This window comes from Phyllobates terribilis, unplaced genomic scaffold (assembly GCF_046119375.1).
Source record: "Phyllobates terribilis strain yellow unplaced genomic scaffold, ASM4611937v1 Scaffold_1__5_contigs__length_1240528914, whole genome shotgun sequence".
NCBI classification, from domain to species: domain Eukaryota; kingdom Metazoa; phylum Chordata; class Amphibia; order Anura; family Dendrobatidae; genus Phyllobates; species Phyllobates terribilis.
In genome coordinates, this window is record NW_027362761.1 from 1,073,585,408 (window position 1) to 1,073,608,385 (window position 22,978).

The 22,978-nt window shown below is 48.4% G+C and overlaps 1 long non-coding RNA gene across 1 annotated transcript; it reads left to right on the forward strand.

Moving 5' to 3' along the window:
- The first annotated feature begins 628 nt into the window (after positions 1-628).
- Positions 629-2,884, forward strand: LOC141172557 (uncharacterized). Its single transcript, XR_012252490.1, has 3 exons — positions 629-710; positions 1,032-1,108; positions 1,210-2,884. It is a non-coding gene; the product is annotated as an uncharacterized lncRNA (long non-coding RNA).
- Positions 2,885-22,978: the final 20,094 nt, after the last annotated feature.

A 22,978-nucleotide genomic window follows, 5' to 3' on the forward strand; every position in this document is an offset into this window, starting at 1 on the left:
GCAGATACTTCTGTCACCATGGTAACGGCATTCATACTCAGCCAATAGGATTTCTCGATATGAAATTGTAAAAAAAAAAAAAAAACTCCTATGTGGTCAGTTTGTTCCATCTGATCTGAGTGTGAAGACAGACACCTGCGATCAGCGAGAGATTATAGGTACAAGACGTGATATAATATAACGGAAGGAGCCACATCCCATCACACGCACTCAGCGACCACAACTGACAGGAATCAGCACATTTATCAGAGGATAAGTCATTATTCCCCAACACATGATACGCTGAGACACCAGTGGGGGGCGCCGCACTCATTACATCTCCCATCTGGATGGATCCAGCGATCACTTATAATGGGGGTCGCTGCCCTTATTTGGTGATTGCTGGAGTTTCTCGCAGTCGGACCCCACTGATCTATCAGTCGTCACCGAGCCCAGGGATAAGGGGATGACTTGTTCCAACTGATAATTCCCCTTTAATGAAGCTCAGATACAGAACAGTAAATATTCTACACATTTCCCAATTTTGCCCTTTCCCCAGCAGAGCCCCCGAATTAGTTATAGCCAATGTTTCTAAGACCAAAGAAATATCAGCCAATCACCAAACCCTCTGCTGACGGCTCCTGATGTTTTATAGATTTTGGATACGTTTCTACAAGAGAAGATATCAGCGGACACCATGGGGATGGAGTATTCTGCCAGCGTTGGACCAGGTAGTATCCATCACTCACTCACCGTTCTCTATACTCTTGTTACATGGGTTTCTGGGGCTTTCATTAAACAGACTCATCTGTGGGGACATTTTCTTTCCTTTAATGCATATACTTGGTGGTAAAAATAATTTTTGTAACTGAGTTTTATTGAAAATTTTGCACAGTTTGCCTCCTGTATCCTCTGTGCTAGACTGTCTATTGCTGGCTGCAGAACTAGTTAACTGAGAATCCATCAGTGAGCTCCTTCTGACAGAGTTAACATACATACATCCTCTCTGTGCGGTGAGGATTGCTCCTAATATCTGGTTGTGTTTTCTGCAGATTACGTCAGTCCTGAGGAACAGCTGAGAAGACTGGCGTATTGTGTGAAGTTTCTCCCTTCTCCCCTCTACAAGAAGGTCAGTGAGACAACTCAGGGCAACGCTACGGCCTCTTCTATAAGGTAGCTGTGTACTCGGATCTTCCTAGTATCCTCCTAACTTCATCTCTTCTCTTCTAGCGCCTAATGCCGACCTCATTGCCCAAAGAAGATGCATAGAAGAGTATGAAGCCAGGGAGAAAAGGAAGAGGTAAGAAAGGCACAATGGACTAAAAGAACGGTGCAAGTACCTGGATGAAGAGGAAGAAGAGAAGGAAGAAGAAGAGAAGGAAGAAGAGGAGAAAGCAGCAAAGAAGATAAAGCTGGACATCATGAAGAGGGATTTAAAACAGAAGACATTAAAAGAACTGTGCGCCTACCTGGGTGAAGAGGAAGAAGAGAAAGAAGAGAAAGCTAAGAAGATAAAACTCCACATCAAGATCCCTAGGGGGGAAGGGACGGCCAGAAAAGACGACAACCAATCCCTACAACAAGAAGGAAGAAGTAGAACCAGACCAACTTCCGCCAGTACATCAACCGGTATTTGAGAGGAAAGAGGAACATCATGTGGACCATCCTGCTGGGACCTCTCTGCCGATAACATCACATACGGCAATACCGGCTGGTAAGTATAAGACCACCAAGAAATAACAGCAGGATAGTGTAATATAGTGGTAGTGTATCAGTATTAGTGTAATAAGAGTAATAATACTAGGGATAATAGTAAGAAAGTAATAGAATAGTAATAAAATAACAGTAGTAATAGTAGTAGGTAGAATAGCAGTGTGATCCAGGGTCCTAGGACTGATCGCCTTTTCTTGGGGTCAAGAAGGAATTTTTCCCCTGTGACACAAATTGGCTGAAGGTGTCCTGGGGTTTTTGCCTTCTTCTGGATCAACATTGTAGGTATAGGGTAGTATTAGTAGTGATAGGAAAGGAGAATAATACTGTAATAAGATACCAGGTTATTAATAGTAATAGAAACAGTATAAAGTAGTTATATCTATAGAAATAAAAAAAATAATAAAAATAATCATAGAAATAGTTTAATCAGTACTGTAATATTAAATAGTTCTAGAAAAGTTAGAATAGTACTGTAATAAGAAAGCAGGACATAATAAACTTAAAAAGAACAAAAACCTACATTAAAACAACTATAGTAGTACATTTAGTACAGTAATAGTAATTACATAACTAGTCATAATATTATTAGGTTTGATCCAGGGTCCTAGGACTGATCGCCTTTTCTCGGGGTCAAGAAGGAATTTTTCCCGTGACACAAATTGGCTGAAGGTGTCCTGGGGTTTTTGCCTTCTTCTGGATCAATACTGTAGGTATAGGGTAGTATTAGTACTGGTAGGAAAGAATAATAATACTGTAATAAGATATCAGGATGTTGATAATAGTAAGAATATTAAATAGTTATATTTATAAAAAGAAAAACAAATTAAAATAACTCCAGTAGTAGTACAATAAGTAGTGTAATATTATATAACTTGTAATAACATAATTAATTTTGATCCAGGGTTCTAGGACTGATCGCCTTTTCTCGGGGTCAAGAAGGAATTTTTCCCCTGTGACACAAATTGGCTGAATGTGTCCTGGGGTTTTTGCCTTCTTCTGGATCAAAAGCTTTAGGCATAGGGAATTTAGTAATACCATTATTAGAATCACAAGAGTAATAAAAAAATTATAAAACTAATTTAAAAAAAAATTATAACAGGTACAATCAATTGCATTAGTGCAGTAATAATAAATAGTGAAAATGGTGGTAATAATAATAATAATAAAAAAAACTAGTCCCAGTTAGAAAAATAGTGTAGTGTTAGTGTAGGGACCCATCTGAAGAGGTCGCCTTGACGTTGGCAGATGGGCTCGCACAATTTGCTCAAAATGTGCGCTAAGAACCTCATATTACTATGTACAGGAGATCTAGTGGTAATACCATTCAGGAGATAGGTATGTGTGTACACACATTTTGTTATATACTTTTGTGCCGCACACAGGGCAGGTATACAGGTACAGGGCGCTCATATCTTGTGAGAGTCTGACAGTGATATTATATCTAGGCATTAAGGGTAAAATGCTGATAGCTATAGATCCTAGAAACAAATAGGAAACTAGAACCTGTAAGTAACTGGCTCCCAGCTAGTGGTGAATATGTACAGGGCTGTCCGATACCAGGACCCGCTCTATAGGACACATTATCAACAGGCATGTGCAGTCAGGGCTCTTACAAGATCTGCGGCAGTCATGTGGCGGTATAACACAGTTCTGCTCCTGCCTCAGCCGCCAGCAGTGAAGCCAACCCTAATCCTGGCAACCTAAAGGGGTTTACCCACAAACAAACGTTCATTTTAATCAATGGCTGTTTCTGACCGTACAGGAACATGGTCTGATCATATCACAGCTCCTGGGTAGGGGAGGAAGCAAAAGAGTATACAGAGATTACAGCAGGGGATCGCAGAGGATTCATTTGTGGGGTAAATCATTGTTTAAAAACAGGCAGGAAATGTTTTACCTCACAGGAAAAATCAGCTGTGATCCCATGCTGTCCTGTCTGTATACTCTTTTGCTTCCTCCCCTGCCCAGGAGATGTGGTATGATCAGACCATGTTCCTGTACGGTCAGACACAGCCATTACACAGTACACAGCAGGGGCACACTTATAAGATTATCTCAGCACAGGAACATTTTATTTAAACACATCCAATTGTGGAAATTATTACTATTCAAAGATCTATTGATTAAACGCAACTTTCGTTCGTGGGTAAAACTTTTTAAACCATTGTATGACACAGTCAGTGGCTTCTACACCATTTAGCCACTTTAGACAGGAGAGGGAGGCGCGATCATGGTGCCAATGAGTTTCTATGGCAGCCGAGATCTAACAATGGACCCCATGACGGTCATGTTACTGCTCCTATTAGACCCCGGCTGAGGAGAGGTCTATGAAGAAACCGGTCAGAGTTATGTCGCCTGCTCTGCAGCTATTAGGAATATCTAGGGCTGATTAGTTTTGTATTTGTAAATCGGATCTAGCCCTGCCCCCCCCAGCAGCGATGGGCTACCACTGGTGTGATCAGGGCTATTGGGCTCCTAGATTGTGCAGAGGAGCTCAGTCTTCAGCAGGAGCTGGCCAAGGAGAGCGGAGCAACTTGCATGGGGCTGCTGCACAAGAAGCAGCTCAAAAGGTGGAGATTTATCCGGAGACGCGGTGCCCGGGCTGTGATCTGCTGTGCAGGCTGCATAGTCGCTGCCTCCTAGGACCCGATCTTCACCCCTAACAGGCACAGCAGAGCTCGGACGGCTGCAAGTGACCGGAGAGCGGAGTAACTGCTGCATCTCCTGCAGCTCATATAAGAGCTGGGGCTCAGAAATTATGAATACGGGAAGTGTCCGCCACTCACATGCCCTATATGCAGCCCCCAGAGGTAAAGTCTCCCTTGTACCCAGCGCCTCCTCCCGCCTTCACTGCTTAAAGGAGATGTCTGTGTGAAGCCTACTTCGCTACTCGCTAGCCCACCCTGAGAGATGGGGGTACTCGGAATCGGGTCAGATGTTGGGGGTTGCAGTCGTGGCCTAGGCCCGGTCCGTGCCCAGGGTCGTCACATCAAAATAAGGGCTAGGAGGGACAGTGGTAATCGAGTGGATTCAATGACTATGCCACCTGTGGAGTTTGGTGATTCGCCACCAGCGCTGCGGCAGTCCTCTGAGGCGGGATGTAGTGGCAGCAGAAGATGGTACTACTCCCCACAGGCGGAGCAGGGCCTCAGGGCAGAGGAGACGGATCAGGGGAGTCGTAGTGGGTGGTGTGGTGTGGTGTCGCGCTGAAATAAGGGACCGGAGGCAATGGATGCAGTCTTCCAAGCTTTACTCACGTTGTTAGGTGTCAGCTGCAAGGCTTCTCCTTGCTCCTCACGGCGCACTGCGGCCACCAGGAAGGGGTTCAGCACACTCCGGGTATTTTGGGTGCAACAATCAGGACCCCCTGCACCAGAGTGTTCCTAGACTTTCCCACTAGGTCCCCTCCTGTCCGTATGTGGTGCGTGTTACAAGGCTGGGTCTCCCTCTGGCTATACACAGAACAAGTGTACGGGTGGCGACTCCGCTCCGTCCGTTACCCGGTGGGATCCTCCAAACCTCCGGGCTTTTCTGACTAGCACTTTTAGTAGCAAAGCCAGGTGTCAGCTCCGTCTGCATCCCCCTGGGATCCTTTTGCCTGTGGAGCTTGTCTCCTCTGCTCCCTTCCAGGCCTTCTTAGGTAGGGACCTTGACCGGGTAGAGACAGCCAATAACTCTAGCCCGCTCTTCGCCTCAAGGCCAGAGCACGAGGACCATGTATCTTCAATCAGCAGCAGGTTCACACAGAAAGCCATGTTCAGTGATGAAGATCACAATCAAAGACCATAAGCCCAAGATTGCCGTTTATTAAATATGAATTTTGTGGTGTAACCTAAAGTGCGTCCTCCACCCTCACCCACTACATGGTTCCCCCTATCTTTTGGTTCCCTCCATCTCCTCTTACCCCGGCTGGGGCAGCACCCTGGTGCATACCAGCCCCCCTCAGGTGGGAGAGATGTAGTGTTGGATGGGTGGCTGAGCCCTGAGAGGTGCTCCTTCCTTATCTCGGAGAGGGGATACCACACCTCGGTTTGAGGTGCAGTACCCCTGTGGCAACTGAAACAAGTTATCACTTATCCAGAGGCTCAGTGATCACTTACTGATCAGTGGGGTCCGACCGCTGGGAACCATCGTCTGATCGGGAAGGAGCGGAAAGTCTGGGACCAACTGCAGCTCCATTCATTCTCGGAAGCCACATAGGGAATGAATTGAGCGGATTCTGGAGTAATAACATGTCCTCCACTCCTCGGCTTTCTGTCTGTGTAAGAGTCTCAGCCCTTGTCTCCCCTTCTGCACCAGCTTCTGTGCTGCTTCCTGTGGACTTTCTCCTATGAAGAAGAGGAAACCCCTCTGCCCTTCTGCTCTCAGTCCTCTGCGGCTTTTCCCCATCACTCAGTGCAACCATTATATGTAATAAGGATCATTCTTCACCCCTTGTCCGGCTTTCATCCCCCCCAGTCTGACCAGCGGACAAGATAATAAAGATGTGAGGAGGAAGGTTCACAAGTATTAGATGTGTTGTGAAAAGTCTCCACAGCAAATCCAGAGAAAACTGCAGGGTGACCGCTTGTGAAAGCTGTGCCAAGTCCAGAGGGCAGCGCTACCCCCGCTGGTCTCTGTATCCGGCATTCAGCCAAAAAGAAAAAGTAGCAGAACATCAGTCATCTAATAATCCACAATATTCAGGGGGGAAAACAAAACGGTGATGTTCTTACACAGACGCCTCCTCATGAGCTGATGAAGACGTTGGTGGGAGCACATCGTGGTTTTGTGTTCTCTGCCTGAATATCGCGGATTATGTGACGTCCTGCGGCTTGTTGGACGACGTGTGAACGCTCGGCTTGTTGGATTCTTGTGTTACCTCCAGCACTGAATTTACAGTGCCTACAAGTAGTATTCAACCCCCTGCAGATTTAGCTGGTTGACACATGCGGAATTAACTTGGCATTGTGACATTTGTACTGTAGATCAGCCTGGAAGTGGGAAATGCACTGCAGCAAATTTTGTTTTTGTTTTTTTTTTTTGTTGGTTTTTTTTAAACGTAAAAAGTTAATTCAGAGTGTCATTTATTATTCAACCCCTCAAACCACAAGAATTCTGTTTGGTCCCCCTAAAGTATTAAGAAGTAGTTCAGGCACCAAGAATAATGAGCTTCACATGTGTGGATTAAAGATCTCTTTTGCCAGCCTTTTCTGACTATTTAAGACCCTCCCCAAACTTGTGAACAGCACTCAGACATGGTCAACATGGGAAAGACAAAGGAGCATTCCAAGGCCATCAGAGACAAGATCGTGGAGGGTCACAAGGCTGGCAAGGGGTACAAAACCCTTTCCAAGGAGTTGGGCCGACCTGTCTCCACTGTTGGGAGCATCATCCGTAAGTAGAAGGCTTATGGAACTACTGTTAGCCTTCCACGGCCAGGACAGCCTTTGAAAGTGTCCTCCCGTGCCGAGGCCAGGCTTGTCCGAAGAGTCAAGGCTAACCCAAGGACAACAAGGAAGGAGCTCCGGGAAGATCTCATGGCAGTGGGGACATTGGTATCAGTCAATACCATAAGTAACGTACTCCACCGCAATGGTCTCCGTTTCAGATGAGCCCGTAAGGTACCTTTACTTTCAAAGCGTCATGTCAAGGCTCGTCTACAGTTTGCTCATGATCACTTGGAGGACTCTGAGACAGACTGGTTCAAGGTTCTATGGTCTGATGAGACCAAGATCGAGATCTTTGGTGCCAACCACACACGTGACGTTTGGAGACTGGATGGCACTGCATACGACCCCAAGAATACCATCCCTACAGTCAAGCATGGTGGTGGCAGCATCATGCTGTGGGGCTGTTTCTCTGCCAAGGGGCCTGGCCATCTGGTCCGCATCCATGGGAAGATGGATAGCGCGGCCTACCTGGAGATTTTGGCCAAGAACCTCCGGTCCTCTATCAAGGATCTTAAGATGGGTCGTAATTTCATCTTCCAACAAGACAACGACCCAAAGCACACAGCCAAGAAAACCAAGGCCTGGTTCAATAGGGAAAAAGTCAAGGTGTTGGAGTGGCCTAGTCAGTCTCCTGACCTTAACCCAATTGAAAACTTGTGGAAGGAGCACAAGAATAAAGTCCACATGAGACACCCAAAGAACCTAGATAACTTGGAGAAGATCTGCATGGAGGAGTGGGCCAAGATAACTCCATAGACCTGTGCCGGCCTGATCAGGTCTTATAAAAGACGATTATTAGCTGTAATTGCAAACAAGGGTTATTCCACAAAATATTAAACATAGGGGTTGTATAATAATTGACCCACACTTTTATGTTTAAAATTTAATAAAATTCAACTGAGCAACATAACTTTTTGGTTTGTAAGATTTATGCTTCTGTTCATAAAACCTACTCTCGTTTGCAGTTTGAAGGCTCTAACTTATTTGCATCTTATCAAACCAGCTAAATCTGCAGGGGGTTGAATACTACTTGTAGGCACTGTATATTGTGACTCCTGTGCCGCTTACCATTTCTAATTGCAACATTTTATACCAGCACGTGATTGTGGCAGCCATCACGTGACGGCTAACACAATCACATGACGGCTGCCAATATCACCTGATGGCTGCCACAATCCTGTGACGGCTGCCACAATCATGTGACAACTGCCACAATCACGTGAAAACAGGTTATTACTGTCTCCTCTTCTCCAGACCCGGGTACCATCCGCCCATTGAATCGTTTAATTTCCGCATGTGCACATACAGTCATGAGGATATTAAGCGATTCAATGCAAGTCAATGGCGGCGAAAACGCAGCGATTACGCAAAATAATTGGTAGTGCTGCGGATTTTTCCACAATGATAATCCGCAGCGGAAATTTCCGCAGCATGTGCACAGCACATGCAGATTATCTTTGGGGAACATTGCAGACCTTCTACCAAGCATTTTTTAAGCACTTCTGCAGCGGAATTGCCGCTGCGGAAACGCTTAAAAAACGCATAGTGGGCACTCAGCCTGAGCCCTTTCGGATAACTCAGTGGAGGGTTATGCTGCCTTTCCCATGACCCTCGCGTTCTCAAAATTTTGGGTGACAGTCATTACTGGTTGGTGACACTTCTAGACCCACGCTACAACCCACGCTACAAGGAGAACGTTATATCTCTTATTCCTGAGGCGGACAGGTCTACAAAAACGGGGCTGTACCAGAAAGCCTATCCCATCCCACAAGCCCTGAGGCGCGGGGTACTCTCACAAGGAGTGCAAAGTTTGGGAAAATGCTGAGGGAGTACCTTGCCTACCGTACCAACGTCCTCCGTGATTCCTCTGTGCCTTATAATTATTGGTTATCCAAGCTGGATACGTGGAATGAACTGGCTCTCTATCCCTTGGAGGTCCTGGCCTGCCCTGCCGCCAGCGTTTTATCAGAGCGGGTTAATAGTGCCGCTGGTGGAATTATAACTGATAAGCGCATCCGCCTGTGTCAACTGAAAATGCTGACAGGCTGACTTTTATAGAAATGAACAAGGGCTGGATTGGGCCAGACTTCTCAACACCACCGAATGATAGCAGGGTAACATAAACTCAAATCCAGTGTCTTTTCTTGGGAGGTATATTCCCATGCACCTTTTCACATCCAGACATGGGTATACGCTTCCAGATTTTGGCTATTTCCTCTTGTCCTCCTCCTTCTCCTCATCCTCCACCACCATATCACCAGGGTGATAGTGGTCCATGATGCAACACCCACATAATTTTTTTAAAGAGTGCTTATGATGCCCGTAAAAAAGTTTTTTCATACAGTATGTTCATGTATACCCCCCATGGGTAAATGTTTGTGAGACCATACACTTAGTGCATGGGCATTACAAGTATAGGAGGCCCGGTCCTTTCTAATGGGAATATTTTTTTTTTAGAGGCCTTCCTCCACGTCTCTTCCAAGGGGCATTGGAGTGCCTCCCAATTTTTGGCAGCCCTTTCATTCACCGCATAGGCAAACACAATTGGAGACCCACTTCCTAATAATGGGAACATTGTTTTCAGGAGGCCCTCTGACCTCCACGTCTCTTCCAAGGGGCATTGGAGTGCCTCCAAATGTTTGGGAACCCTTGCATTCACTGCATAGGCAAACACAATGGGAGACCAACTTCCTAAAAATGGGAACATTGTTTTCAGGAGGCCCTCTGAACTCCACGTCTCTTCCAAAGGGCAATGGGAGACTCACATCCTAATAGTTACGCACACGCCCGGACTGACTGGCGTGAGCATGGTTAGTGATTCCACCGGACCATGAACTGAGGAGTGCCTGGAGGGGCGTGACTAAGTAGCAACTCGGTCCGACCAAGGTCGCACGGCGGCTCAGACGACTCCGTTAACCAGGGAGGAACCGAGCAGAGGGACCAGGTGCTACTACAGGTCAGACCCCGTTCACAGCTGTTGACCCACACTGGGGAATGCAGGAACAGGCAGGTTAGGCTGGCATACAGACAGGTGGGTACTGGCAGGCATGGCTGGTATGCAGACAGGTGGGTACTGGCAGGCACGGCTGGCGTGCAGACAGGTGGGTACTGGCAGGTAGGAACGCAGACAGGATAGGGACCAGTAGAGACTGGGATACAGGAACAGAGCCGCAGGTGCGGTAGACAAACAGAGCAGAGCAAAATTCTCAGGTGCGGTAGACAAGCAGAGCAGAGCAAAACCCGCAGGTGTAGTGGCCAAGCAGAGCAGAGCAAAACCCACAGATGCGGTGGCCAAGCAGAGCAGAACAAAACCCACTGGTGCGGTGGCCAAGCAGAGCAGAGCAAAACCCGCAGGTGCGGTGGCCAAGCAGAGCAGAGCAAAACCCGCAGGTGCAGTAGACAAGCAGAGCAGAGCAAAACCCGCAGGTGCGGTAGACAAGCAGAGCAGAGAAAAACCCGCAGGTGCAGTGGCCAAGCAGAGCAGAGCAAAACCTGCAGGTGCGGTGGCCAAGCAGAGCAGAGCTAAACCCGCAGGTGCGGTAGACAAGCAGAGCAGAGCAAAACCCGCAGGTGCGGTGGCCAAGCAGAGCAGAGCAAAACCTGCAGGTGCGGTGGCCAAGCAGAGCAGAGCTAAACCCGCAGGTGCAGTAGACAAGCAGAACAGAGCAAAACCCGCAGGTGTGGTAGACAAGCAGAGCAGAGCAAAACTCGCAGGTGCGGTGGATAAGCAGAGCAGAGCAAAACCCGCAGGTGCGGTGGACAAGCAGAGCAGAGCAAAACCCGCAGGTGCGGTGGCCAAGCAGAGCAAAACCCGCAGGTGCGGAGGACAAGCAGAGCAGAGCAAAACCCGCAGGTGCGGTAGACAAGCAGAGCAGAGCAAAATGCGCAGGTGCGGTAGACAAGCAGAGCAAAGCAAAACCCGCAGGTGCGGTGGCCAAGCAGAGCACAACCCGCAGGTGAGGTAGACAAGCAGAGCAGAGCAAGACCCGCAGGTGCGGTGGACAAGCAGAGCAGAGCAAAACCCGCAGGTGCGGTGGACAAACAGAGCAGAGCAAAACCCGCAGGTGCGGTGGACAAGCAGAGCAGAGCAAAACAGCAGGTGCGGTAGACAAGCAGAGCAGACCAAAACCGCAGGTGCGGTAGACAAGCAGAGCAGAGCAAAATCCACATGTGCGGAGGACAAACAGAGAAAAGCAAAACCCGCAGGTGCAGTGGCCAAGCAGAGCAGAGCAAAACCCGCAGGTGCGGTAGACAAGCAGAGCAGAGCAAAACCCGCAGGTGCTGTGGACAAGCAGAGCAGAGCAAAACCTGCAGGTACGGTGGCCAAGCAGAGAAAAACCCTCAGGTGCGGTGGACAAGCAGAGCAGAGCAAAACCGCAGGTGCGGTAGACAAGCAGAGCAGAGCAAAACCGCAGGTGCGGTAAACAAGCACAGCAAAACCCGCAGGTGCGGTGGCCAAGCAGAGCAGAGAAAAACCCACAGGTGCGGTGGCCAAGCAGAGCAGAGCAAAACCCGCAGGTGCGGTAGACAAGCAGAGCAGAGCAAAACCCGCAGGTGTGGTAGACAAGCAGAGCAGAGCAAAACCCTCAGGTGCGGTAGACAAGCAGAGCAGAGCAAAACCCGCAGGAGCGGTAGACAAGCAGAGCAGAGCAAAACCCGCAGGTTCGGTAGACAAGCAGAGCAGAGCAAAACCCGCAGGTGCGGTGGTCAAGCAGAGCAGAACAAAACCCTCAGGTGCGGTAGACAAGCAGAGCAGAGCAAAACCCGCAGGTGCGGTAGACAAGCAGAGCAGAGCAAAACCCGCAGGTGCTGTGGACAAGCAGAGCAGAGCAAAACCTGCAGGTACGGTGGCCAAGCAGAGAAAAACCCTCAGGTGCGGTGGACAAGCAGAGCAGAGCAAAACCGCAGGTGCGGTAAACAAGCACAGCGAAACCCGCAGGTGCGGTGGCCAAGCAGAGCAGAGAAAAACCCACGGGTGCGGTGGCCAAGCAGAGCAGAGCAAAACCCGCAGGTGTGGTGGCCAAGCAGAGCAGAGCAAAACCCGCAGGTGCGGTAGACAAGCAGAGCAGAGCAAAACCCGCAGGTGTGGTAGACAAGCAGAGCAGAGCAAAACCCTCAGGTGCGGTAGACAAGCAGAGCAGAGCAAAACCCGCAGGAGCGGTAGACAAGCAGAGCAGAGCAAAACCCGCAGGTTCGGTAGACAAGCAGAGCAGAGCAAAACCCGCAGGTGCGGTGGTCAAGCAGAGCAGAACAAAACCCTCAGGTGCGGTAGACAAGCAGAGCAGAGCAAAACCCGCAGGTGCGGTAGACAAGCAGAGCAAAGCAAAACCCGCAGGTGTGGTGGCCAAGCAGAGCACAACCCGCAGGTGCGGTAGACAAGCAGAGCTGAGCAAAACCCACAGGTGCAGTGGACAAGCAGAGCAGAGCAAAACCCGCAGGTGCGGTGGACAAGCAGAGCAGAGCAAAACCCGCAGGTGCGGTGGCCAAGCAGAGCAGAGCAAAACCCGCAGCTGCGGTGGAAAAGCAGAGCAGAGCAAAACCGCAGGTGCGGTAGAAAAGCAGAGCAGAGCAAAACCCACAAGTGCGGTGGACAAGCAGAGCATATACACACAAGATACTTAGCATGAAGTAGCGAGTGGACACTAAACTCACAAAGAGAAGTACAGAGACAAAGAGTTGGAGTTAGATGCAGGTTCAGACACTGCAGGAAAAGGGAAGATACGGACATAGAGACAAACAAGTAACAGACTAGGACACTGTTCAGACAGGAACTGAACCAGGAATAAGATACAGGAAAGAAACTGGAAACTCAGCCCCCAGGGTGGCGGAAACAGACTAGAAGTCACAGGAAGAGGTAACAGGTCTGGGTATACAGCCCCCAGGGTGGCAGAAACAGACAAGCTACAGGACAGGACCTCACAACTCAGTTGCAAGAAACACACTGAAAGACAGTGTTGCTCAGGCACCTCCTACTGGGTGGAGGGGGTTTAAGTATCCAGTGATTCCAGGGATGTTACCCTAATAATGGGAACATTTTTTTAAGAGGCCCTCCTCCACATATCTTCCAAGGGGCATTGGAGTGCCTCCAAATTTTTGACAGCCCTTTCATTCATCGCATAGGCAAACACAATTGGAGACCCACTTCCTAATAATGGGAAAATTGTTTTCAGGAGGCCCCCTGACCTCCACGTCTCTTCCAAGGGGCATTGCAGTGCCTCCAAATTTTTGGCAACCCTTGCATTCACTGCATAGTCAAACACAATGGGAAACCCACTTCCAAATAATGGGAACATAGTTTTCAGGAGACCCTCTGACCTTTTTGTCTCTTCCAAAGGGCATTGGAGTACCTTCAAATTTTTGGCAACCTTTGCATTCGCTGCATAGGCAAACACAATAGGAGACCCACTTCCTAATAATGGGAACATTATTTTCAGGAGGCCCTCTGACCTCCATGTCTCTTCCAAGGGGCATTGGATTGCCTCCAAATTTTTGGGAAACCTTGCATTCACTGCATTGGCAAACACAATGGAAGACCCACTTCCTAATAATGGGAACATTGTTTTCAGGAGGCCCTATGACCTCCACGTCTTATCCAAGGGGTATTGGAGTGCCTCCAAATTTTTGGCAGCCCTTGCATTCACTGCATAGGCAAACACAATGGAAGACCCACTTGCTAATAATGGGAACATTGTTTTCAGGAGGCCCTCTGACCTCCACATCTCTTCCAAGGTGCATTGGAGTGCCTCCAAATTTTTAGCAACCCTTGCATTCACTGCATAGACAAACACAATGGGAGACCCACTTCCTAATAATGGGAACATTGTTTTCAGAAGGCCCTCTGACCTCCACATCTCTTCCAAGGGGCATTGGAGTGCCTCCCAATTTTTGGCAGCCCTTTCATTTGCCGCATAGGCAAACTCAATTGGAGACCCACTTCCTAATAATGGGAACATTGTTTTCAGGAGGCGCTCTGACCTCCACGTCTCTTTCAAAGGGCATTGGAGTGCCTTCAAATATTTGGCTAACCCTTGCATTCACTGCATAGGCAAACACAATGGGAGACTCACTTCCTAATAATGGGAACATTGTTTTCAGGAGGCACTCTGACCTCCACATCTCTTCCAAGGGGCATTGGAGTGTCTCCTAATTTTTGGCAGCCCTTTCATTCACCGCATAGGCAAACAAAATTGGAGACCCACTTCCTAATAATGGGAACATTGTTTTCAGGAGGCCCTCTGACCTCCACGTCTTTTCCAAGGGACATCGGAGTGCCTCCAAATTTTTGGCAACCCTTGCATTCACTGCATAGGCAAATATAAAGAGAGACCCACTACCTAATAATGGGAACATTGTTTTCAGGAGGCCCTCTGACCTCCACGTCTCTTCCAAGGGGCATTGGAGTGCCTCCAAACTTTGGGAACCCTTGCATTCACTGCATAGACAAACACAATGGGAGACCCACTTCCTAATAATGGGAACATTGTTTTCAGGAGGCCCTCTGACCTCCACGTCTCTTCCAAGGGGCATTAGAGTGCCTCCAAATTTTTGGCAACCCTTGCATTCACTGCATAGGCAAACACAATGGGAGACCCACTTCCTAATAATAGGAACATTGTTTTCAGGAGGCCCTCTGACCTCCACGTCTTTTCCAAGGGGCATTGGAGTGCCTCCCAGTTTTTGGCAGCCCTTGCATTCACTGCATAGGCAAACACAATGGAAGACCCACTTCCTAATAATGGGAACATTGTTTTCAGGAGGCCCTCTGACCTCCACGTCTTTTCCAAGGGGCATTGGAGTGCCTCCAAATTTTTGGCAACCCTTGCATTCACTGCATAGGCAAACACAATGGGAAACCCACTTCCTAATAATGGGAACATTGTTTTCAGGAGGCCCTCTGACCTCCACGTCTTTTCCAAGGGGCATTGGAGTGCCTCCAAATTTTTGGCAACCTTTGCATTCACTGCATAGGCAAGCACAAAGGGAGACCCACTTCCTAATAATGGGACCATTGTTTTCAGGAGGCCTTCTGACCTTCACATCTCTTCCAAGGGGCATTGGAGTGCCTCCAAATTTTGGCAACCCTTGCATTCTCTTCATAGGCAAACATAATGGGAGACCCACTTCCTAATAATGGGAACATTGTTTTCAGGAGGCCCTCTGACATCCATGTCTCGTCCAAGGGGCATTGGAGTGCCTCCAAATTTTTGGCAACCCTTGCATTCACTGCATAGGCAAACACAATGGGAGACCCACTTCCTAATAATGGGAACATTGTTTTCAGGAGGCCCTCTGACCTCCACGTCTTTTCCAAGGGGCATTGGAGTGCCTCCAAATTTTTGGCAACCCTTGCATTCACTGCGTAGGCAAGCACAAAGAGAGACCCACTTCCTACTAATGGGAACATTGTTTTCAGGAGGCCTTCTGACCTTCACATCTCTTCCAAGGGGCATTGGAGTGCCTCCAAATTTTTGGTAACCCTTGCATTCTCTGCATAGGCAAACATAATGGGAGACCCACTTCCTAATAATGGGAACATTGTTTTCAGGAGGCCCTCTGACATCCATGTGTCTTCCAAGGGGCATTGGAGTGCCTCCAAATTTTTGGCAACCCTTGCATTCACTGCATAGGCAAGCACAAAGGGAGACCCACTTCCTAATAATGGGAACATTGTTTTCAGGAGGCCTTCTGACCTTCACATCTCTTCCAAGGGGCATTGGAGTGCCTCCAAATTTTTGGTAACCCTTGCATTCTCTGCATAGGCAAACATAATGGGAGACCCACTTCCTAATAATGGGAACATTGTTTTCAGGAGGCCCTCTGACATCCATGTCTCTTCCAAGGGGCATTGGAGTGCCTCCAAATTTTTGGCAACCCTTGCATTCACTGAATAGGCAAACACAATGGGAGACCCACTTCCTAATAATGGGAATATTGTTTTCAGGAGGCCCTCTGACGTCCACATCTCTTCCAAGGGGCATTGGAGTGTCTTCAAAATTTTGGAAACCCTTGCATTCACTGCATAAGCAAACACAATGGGAGACCCACTTCCTACTAATGGGAACATTGTTTACAGGAGGCCCTCTGACCTCCACGTCTCTTCCAAAGGGCATTGGAGTGCCTCCAAATTTTTGGCAACCCTTGCATTCAGTGAATAGGCAAACACAAGAGGAGACTCACTTCCTAATAATGGGAACATTTTTTTAAGAGGCCCTCCTCCACATCTCTTCCAAGGGGCATTGGAGTGCCTCCAAATTTTTGGCAACCCTTGCATTCACTGCATAGGCAAACACAATGGGAGACCCACTTCCTAATAATGGGAACACTGTTTTCAGGAGGCCCTCTAACCTCCACGTCTCTTCCAAGGGGCATTGGAGTGCCTCCAAATTTTTGGCAACCCTTGCATTCACTGCATAGGCAAAAACAATGGGAGACTCACTTCCTAATAAAGGGAACATTTTTTTAAGAGGCCCTCTTCCATGTTTCTTCCAAGGAGCATTGGAGTGCCTCCCAATTTTTGGCAGCCCTTTCATTCACCGCATAGGCAAACAAAATTGGAAACCCACTTCCTAATAATGGGAAAATTGTTTTCAGGAGGCCCTCTGACCTCCACGTCTCTTCCAAGGGGCATTGCAGTGCCTCCAAATTTTTGGCAACCCTTGCATTCACTGCATAGTCAAACACAATGGGAAACCCACTTCCAAATAATGGGAACATTGTTTTCAGGAGACCCTCTGACCTTTTTGTCTCTTCCAAAGGGCATTGGAGTACCTTCAAATTTTTGGCAACCCTTGCATTCACTGCATAGGCAAACACAATAGCAGACCCACTTCCTAATAATGGGAACATTGTTTTCAGGAGGCCCTCTGACCTCCACGTCTTATCCAAGGGGTATTGGAGTGCCTCCAAATTTTTGGCAGCCCTTGCATTCACTGCATAGGCAAACACAATGGAAGACCCACTTGCTAATAATGGGAACATTGTTTTCAGGAGGCCCTCTGACCTCCACATCTCTTCCAAGGTGCATTGGAGTGCCTCCAAATTTTTAGCAACCCTTGCATTCACTGCATAGACAAACACAATGGGAGACCCACTTCCTAATAATGGGAACATTGTTTTCAGAAGGCCCTCTGACCTCCACATCTCTTCCAAGGGGCATTGGAGTGCCTCCCAATTTTTGGCAGCCCTTTCATTCGCCGCATAGGCAAACTCAATTGGAGACCCACTTCCTAATATTGGGAACATTGTTTTCAGGAGGCGCTCTGACCTCCACGTCTCTTTCAAAGGGCATTGGAGTGCCTTCAAATATTTGGCTAACCCTTGCATTCACTGCATAGGCAAACACAATGGGAGACTCACTTCCTAATAATGGGAACATTGTTTTCAGGAGGCACTCTGACCTCCACATCTCTTCCAAGGGGCATTGGAGTGTCTCCTAATTTTTGGCAGCCCTTTCATTCACCGCATAGGCAAACACAATTGGAGACCCACTTCCTAATAATGGGAACATTGTTTTCAGGAGGCCCTCTGACCTCCACGTCTTTTCCAAGGGGCATTGGAGTGCCTCCAAATTTTGGGCAACCCTTGCATTCACTGCATAGGCAAATATAAAGAGAGACCCACTACCTAATAATGGGAACATTGTTTTCAGGAGGCCCTCTGACCTCCACGTCTCTTCCAAGGGGCATTGGAGTGCCTCCAAACTTTGGGAACCCTTGCATTCACTGCATAGACAAACACAATGGGAGACCCACTTCCTAATAATGGGAACATTGTTTTCAGGAGGACCTCTGACCTTCACGTCTCTTCCAAGGGGCATTGGAGTGCCTCCCAATTTTTGGCAACCCTTGCATTCACTGCATAGGCAAACACAATGGGAGACCCACTTTCTAATAATGGGAACATTGTTTTCAGGAGGCCCTCTGACCTCCACGTCTTTTCCAAGGGGCATTGGAGTGCCTCCCAATTTTTGGCAACCCTTGCATTCACTGCATAGGCAAACACAATGGAAGACCCACTTCCTAATAATGGGAGCATTGTTTTCAGGAGGCCCTCTGACCTCCACGTCTTTTCCAAGGGGCATTGGAGTGCCTCCAAATTTTTGGCAACCCTTGCATTCACTGCATAGGCAAACACAATGGGAGACCCACTTCCTAATAATGGAAACATTGTTTTCAGGAGGCCCTCTGACCTTTTCATCTCTTCCAAAAGGCATTGGAGTGCCTCCAAATTTTTGGCAACCCTTGCATTCACTGCATAGGCAAGCACAATGGGAGACCCACTTCCTAATAATGGGAACATTGTTTTCAGGAGGCCTTCTGACCTTCACATCTCTTCCAAGGGGCATTGGAGTGCCTCCAAATTTTTGGTAACCCTTGCATTCTCTGCATAGGCAAACATAATGGGAGACCCACTTCCTAATAATGGGAACATTGTTTTCAGGAGGCCCTCTGACATCCATGTCTCTTCCAAGGGGCATTGGAGTGCCTCCAAATTTTTGGCAACCCTTGCATTCACTGCATAGGCAAACACAATGGGAGACCCACTTCCTAATAATGGGAATATTGTTTTCAGGAGGCCCTCTGACCTCCACATCTCTTCCAAGGGGCATTGGAGTGTCTTCAAAATTTTGGCAACCCTTGCATTCACTGCATAAGCAAACACAATGGGAGACCCACTTCCTACTAATGGGAACATTGTTTACAGGAGGCCCTCTGACCTCCACGTCTCTTCCAAAGGGCATTGGAGTGCCTCCAAATTTTTGGCAACCCTTGCATTCAGTAAATAGGCAAACACAAGAGGAGACTCACTTCCTAATAATGGGAACATTTTTTTAAGAGGCCCTCCTCCACGTCTCTTCCAAGGGGCATTGGAGTGCCTCCAAATTTTTGGCAACCCTTGCATTCACTGCATAGGCAAACACAATGGGAGACCCACTTCCTAATAATGGGAACACTGTTTTCAGGAGGCCCTCTAACCTCCACGTCTATTCCAAGGGGCATTGGAGTGCCTCCAAATTTTTGGCAACCCTTGCATTCACTGCATAGGCAAACACAATGGGAGACTCACTTGCTAATAAAGGGAACATTTTTTTAAGAGGCCCTCCTCCACGTTTCTTCCAAGGGGCATTGGAGTGCCTCCCAATTTTTGGCAGCCCTTTCATTCACCGCATAGGCAAACAAAATTGGAAACCCACTTCCTAATAATGGGAACTTTGTTTTCAGGAGGCCCTCTGACCTCCACGTCTCTTCCAAGCTGCATTGGATTGCCTCCCAATTTTTGGCAACCCTTGCATATCACTGCATAGGCAAGCATAATGGGAAACCCACTACCTGATAATGGAATCATTGTTTTCAGGAGGCCCTCTGACCTCCACGTCTCTTTCAAAGGGCATTAGAGTGCCTCCAAATTTTTGGGAACCCTTGCATTCACTGCATAGACAAACACAATGGAAGACCCACTTCTTAATAATGGGAACATTGTTTTCAGGAGGCCCTCTGACCTCCACGTGTCTTCCAAAGGGCATTGAAGTGCCTTCAATTTTTTGGCAATGACGCGCCCCCAGGGCCGTGGGGTACTCTGCAGCCGGGACTATGGATGCCGGTATGGGGAATATCATGGTGGCTGGCCCGGTCCGTGACCCAGGCCGGTCAGTAAAAAGGGAAATTCATAGGGGATTTGGAAAGTTCGTGACGCCACCTGTGGAATGCGGCAAAAGGGTGCCGCCACTGCGGAGCAGTCCTCTGGAGCTGGTGTTCTGGCAGCAGGGCTAGTGTGTCTCTCCACAGGTAGAGCTAGCTCCAGGGCAGTGTAGGGGTAGATGGTGGATGCTGGGGAGAGACAGCAGGACGGTCCCGGAGGAAAGACGGACACTCACACGGGGTAAGCAGACATGGTGTCTGGTATATATATATCTCAGGGTGAGCCTGGTATGCTCCTCTGCCCCCTTGTTACTTCTTCCTTCTTCTCTCGCCTTTGGCCAACTCAGGGCCCTCACTAAGCCTTCACTCGTGCTGTAGGCCTTGGCTCGCCTAAGCACAGCAGCCAGCGTGCTGCCTCTTCACTGCTCTCTGAGCATCAGCACACTCTCTACTCAACACTCTCTCTGGCTTCTCGCAAAACAACTCTAAACTCAGACTCTAAACTAACTGAGCTGCCTGGCTCCACCCTCCCTATATATATTCCTAAAGGGCTCCCTCTGCTGGTCTGAGGTGGTAGGGTGGAGGTGTGTGAATGTGTGAGGGCCTCTTGTGGAGAAGTCCATTCATGCACCCTTCTGGGTTCTGTGGCACCAATGCGCAGCAGGGAACCACATCCCCCCCCTAGTAAAACTCAGTACTCCTGGACTGAAGCATTTTTCTCAAAACAGGTTAAACAATAACATTTCTTCCCTTTATGGGAGGTACTTTTCTTGAAAGTTACAGATAACATTATAATACAATAATAACAACAAGTATAATAATAACAATAAAGTTACAGCAAGTCCCTTAACCTGGTGTCCATTTCACCGAAGAAAGATCATGAGGGACCCACCTGAAAACCCTCAACGTAGGCCCTGGGCGTGGCTACAGGGCATAGGTGATCCAGGTGCTGGACCACGTCTTCCACCACGCCAAACGGGTTTTTGTTCCGTGGTCACTTAAGGGGCACTCCAGGGAGTGCAACTATGTATAGGAACAGTTTTTGGGTTGCTCACAGTCCTCAGCCACCGAGTCCTTTCATATATACCCTTACGGGTAACTAAATGCAATGAGAAGTGCCCGTGTCACATAAATTGTCCATTAGCAAGGCAAAATAAATCAATAAATAAATACATGAAATTATTACAAGAATATACCCTACGAGGTAACAATTTATACTGTCAGTGTTTCTCTATTCACTCTCTATACCTGACAGGGGTCTGGCCTTTTGTGCTACGCGATGACCTACGTAGTACTGGGATGCGTGTAGTATGAATGTTTGCGCTATTTTCCGCTCTATGTGTTGGTGCACTGCAAGACTGCCTTAACCTCTCTACGGGACTGGCAAGTACACTGATTACTGGGCCTACTGGCTCTGCTTCTACCGGTGATCCTTCTTCCGGGGATTCTTCCTGAGCAGGCTCTTCCGGGGCACTCACAGGTCTTACTTGCAGTGGAGAGTCTTCTGGCTGTTGATATAAATGTAGCACAGGTATTATTACCGCTCCATCCAGTTGCGGCCAATCTGCCGGGAAATCTCCTAAGACAGTATGGAATACTTCTTCTTTAGGCTTCTCCGGTACGGTGAGAGTCTCTTCCTCCTAGGGCTTCAGCGGACTTGGGCACAACTTTAGATGGTCTCTCGATACAGTTGCAGTTGTTCTTCCTCCGTCTTTGCTAATTAGACAGGTTTTTCTATTGTCGAATCTGGAATGCAACACAGTGTAAGGTTCCCTTTCCCACTGGTCGTCAAGCTTGTGGCTTCTTCTCTTTCGCTTCAGCACAACTTCTCCAGGTGTCAAGGGTTCGGCTGGTGCACTCTTGTTGTACTGTGCTTCCTGCTTATCTCTCACCCTACTTAGACTGTCTTCGACACAGGCCTGTACTCTCTTGTACTGCTCCTGTCGAGTCGTATCCCAGTCTTCGGTGGACATGTTCGCCTCCGGTTCTACCACTTCAAGCTCTAGGTCCATGGGCAACTTTCCGGGTCTTGCTCTCATGAGGTACGCTGGAGTACAATTGGTGGAACTCACAGGTATGTGATTGTAGAGGTCTACCAGGTCAGGTAGTTTGTCTGGCCACTGATTTCTTTCTTCTAAAGGTAAGGTCTTCAACAGGTCGGTGACTATGTTATTCATCTTTTCACATAACCCATTGGTTTGGGGGTGGTACGGTGTAGTCCGGATCTTCTTACACCCGTACAGATGGCAAAACTCTTTGAACAGCTCGGCTTCAAAGGCAGGGCCTTGATCCGTCAGCATCTTATCCGGGTATCCATGGGGCCTGCAGAAGTAGGCTTGAAACGTCCTTGCTGCAGTTTCTGCCGTCAGATCCTTGACGGGGGCTACCACCAGGAACCGGGAATAGTGATCCACCATGGTCAGGGCATAGGAGTAGCCTGACCTGCTGGGTAATAACTTGACGTGGTCCAGAGCGACGATCTCCAGGGGCTGGGTTGTCTTGATGGACTGCAGGGGTGCCTTCTGGCTGCTGTAGTCTTTCCTTCTGAGGCTACAGGGTCCACAATCCCGGCACCACCTCTCTAGGTAACTCCGCATTCCAACCCAATAAAACCGATTCTTCAGGAGGGTTTCCAGCTTCTTCCAGCCAAAGTGCCCTGCTTGATCGTGGTAGGCCTCCAACACCATCTGGATGTCTGTCCTGGGCACTACGATCTGCCATACCATCTCATGGGTCCTAGGGTTGAAGTACCTTCGGCACAGCTTCTCTCTATAGATGAACAGCCGGCTTCTCTCATTTCACAGTTGCTTGGTTGTGGAGAAGCGTCCTTCTCCAGGGCGGAACCTTCCTGGGTTATCAGTTCTTTGATACGGCTGACAACCCGGTCGCTGTCCTGGGTCTCCTTCCAACTGTGATGAGGTAAAGGGTTTAATGTCTTACCACGATACCTCCTGGAGGTGCGCTGCTCGTGGACCATCCCATTTCTGTGGAAGGCAGGTAGCTCAATCTCCTCCAGGTCATCCACTTCTTCTTCAGTGTCTGACTGATGAGGCATTCTGGATAGGGCATCGGCGTTGGCGTTCTTGTGGCCTGCCCGGTACTTGATGGTGAATTGATAGTTTGACAGCCGGGCCATCCAACGCTGTTCCATGGCTCCCAACTTGGCAGTCTCTAGATGTGTCAAGGGGTTGTTGTCAGTGTAAGCCGTGAACTTAC